Source organism: Eptatretus burgeri, chromosome 2, assembly GCF_056783735.1.
Source record: "Eptatretus burgeri isolate ZD-2024b chromosome 2, Ebu_testis_v1, whole genome shotgun sequence".
In the NCBI taxonomy this organism is placed as follows: Eukaryota; Metazoa; Chordata; class Myxini; order Myxiniformes; family Myxinidae; genus Eptatretus; species Eptatretus burgeri.
The window spans coordinates 151,973,087-151,976,289 of record NC_140962.1 but is presented as its reverse complement, the minus strand read 5'-3'; positions in this window follow the sequence as shown (position 1 = coordinate 151,976,289).

Here is a 3,203-nt window from a genome sequence, read left to right as displayed (position 1 = left end):
CCCTCTAAATTATCTTCAAAATGGGTGTTTAAATTAACACAAACACCAATTTTCATTCATGCACTACCTCAGAGTTTCCTTGGTATGCATGCAAAGTTTGGGGCTCCTACGTTTCATGGTTTGGGAGTTATGGAGGAGACACACATACACGTCTATAAGTCCGAAAAGTGTGTAAATGATTGAAGGTCTATAGATCTCTGAAGGGTCTCATGGTTATGAATGGATCTCAAGGATATAAAAGGTGTAAAGATCTAAGGGGTCTTAAAAGGGTCTATTGAGGGTATAAAGTGGTCTAAAATGCATCAAGGCCTCAGGAGTTTTGAAAAGGGTCTCGGGATCTATAAGGTATAAGGGGTTTTAAGACTCTGAAAGGCATCTTTGAGGTCTGAAGAATCAAGAGGTCTTTAGATGGAATCCTTCTTGCACATTTAAAGGGTCTTAAAAGGCACAAAGGGTATACATTGTCTCAAAGGGGACGAAAAGGTGTAAAGCCCACTCCAAGGTCCAAAGCTCCAGGTGATCAAGGGTCCAAGCTGTCTAACATGTCTGAAGAGTGTGAAAGGTCTAAATGGTGTTAAGGTCCAAGCCTCTAAGGGGTTTAAATGGGGTCAGGGACTTAAGGGGAGTAAAGGGTCTATAATAAATAGTTGAGCAATGTTGACTCAGATTTTGACACTTTATTTCATGTCAACTTTATGCACTAAGCACGTTTGGTGTTTTATCCGAGCAAATTAGCATAAACAGTGACCATGGTGGAATGATGTCCGACTGCATTTTCCACATACATTTTCCACAAATGATAATTTCCACAAAAATGGTTTGAAAGTCAAACCATGAAAGACAATTCCTGCAAACATTAAGTGAACCACAGGACGTGCAGAACAAAGATGCAAGTTGATGGAAGGCTACCTCACTCAGGCCTCACTTTTCCGACCAGGCCAGATCCACGTGCCTCATGCCACAGATTGAAGAATGAATTCCCTTAACACCGTAAAATGTCTTTGCCCCTTACACCATCATATGGCCTGGTCGGAAAATACAATGCAACAGTGAATGTGAAATTGGGAATGGAAAAAGCAAACCTTGTGTGTACTCACATGATGGTGCAACGCACCAGCTTGGTGGAACGCAGTGAGAACAACACAACTGTCGTGATTGTGGATTCTCCATTTGGCAATAGAGTTGAAAACTTAATCGAGGTGATATGCCAAATAAGGCAAGTAGGAATGAAGAAGTGCAAAAAAACCGTGAAAACCGGTGGTGCAAAAGTCTGCATTTATTAAAACAATGCCGAAACATCAAAATCATACACATAAAACCTAAACCAAAAGAAACTGAAAAACCGTGAATAAATATCATAATCAACTTTCAATTTGATGCAAAAATAATCAAGTGGGAATTATTCCACTCAAGCACAAACATACCCCTCAATGCAAATGTTCAATTTGCCTCATTACAAAATGTTTGTTAATGTGAAGATTTGCTTCAGAACAAAATGTTTGTTAATGTTAAGATTTGCTTCAACACAAAATGTTTGTTAATGTGAAGATTTGCTTCAACACAAAATGTTTGTTAATGTGAAGATTTGCTTCAATACAAAATGTTTGTTAATGTTAATATTTGCTTCAATACACAACGTTTGTTAATGGTAAGATTTGCTTCAAAAGAAAATTTTGTTTTTGTGAAGATTTGCTTTAATACAAAATATTTGTTAATGTGAAGATTTGCTTCAGCACAAAATGTTTGTTAATGTTAACATTTGCTTCAATACAAAATGTTTGTTAATGTTAAGATTTGTTTCAGTGCACAATGTTCGTTAATGTTAACATTTGCTTCAATACAAAATGTTTGTTAATGTTAAGATTTGTTTCAGTGCACAATGTTCGTTAATGTTAACATTTGCTTCAATACAAAATGTTTGTTAATGTAAAGATTTGCTTCAACACAAAATGTTTGTTAATGTGAAGATTTGCTTCATTACAAACTGTTTGATAATGTGAAGATTTGCTTCAACACAAAATGTTTGTTAATGTGAAGATTTACTTCAATACATAACGTTGGTAATGTTAAGATTTGCTTCAACAGAAAATTTTGTTTTTGTGAAGATTTGCTTCAATACAAAATGTTTGTTAATGTGAAGATTTCCTTCAACACACAATGTTTGTTGATGTGAAGATTTGTTTCAACACAAAATGTTTTGTTAATGTGAAGATTTGCTTCTGCACAAAATGTTTGTTCATGTTAAGATTTGTTTCAGTGCACAATGTTTGTTAATGTTAACATTTGCTTCAGTACAAAATGTTAATGTCAAGATTTGCTTCAATACACAGTGTTTGTTATTGTTAAGTTTTGCTTCCGTACAAAATGTTTCTTTATGTTAAGATTTGCTTCAATACACAATGTTTGTTAATGTTACCATTTGCTTCAGTACAAAATGTTTGTTAATGTTATGATTTACTTCAATACACAATGTTTGTTTGTTAATTAACAACAAATGTATGTTAATGTTAAGATTAGCTTCAACATAAAATATTTGCAAATGTGAAGATTTGTTTCAGAACACAATGTTTGTTAATGTTAATATTTGCTTCAATACAAAATGTTTGTTCATGTTTTGTTTTGCTTCCCTTCAAAATTTTGCTTCCGTACAACATTAACAAACATTTTGCAGTGAAGCAAATCTTAACATTAACAAACATTTTGGAATGAGACAAATCTTTACATTAACAAACATTTTGTACTGAAGCAAATGGCAACATTAACAAACATTGTGTATTGAAGTAAATCTTAACATTAACAAACATTTTGCAGTGAAGCAAATCTTTACATTAACAAAACATTTTGTGTTGAAACAAATCTTCACATCAACAAACATTTTGTATTGAAGCAAATGTTAACATTAACAAACATTTCTTAACATTCAGAGTTGCTTCAATGAAATGTTTAGATAATTTTACCATGAAAGATGGCTAACCAGTAAACACAATGATTGACCTCTCAGAGGATCCATATGGCTCAAACCAATGAGACCAAATACCTGATGTGCCAGTCTCATACGTGTTCATTTCTTTGAATTCTGTGCTGGAATCTTGGCATGACTCAAAATATTAAAGTTTGTAAAACTGTCATAAATTCTCAACTGTTGTCAAAAGAAGTTTTTGCTTTGTTGCGTACTGTGCCGTGTCCGAATTTTAGGTTGCTGC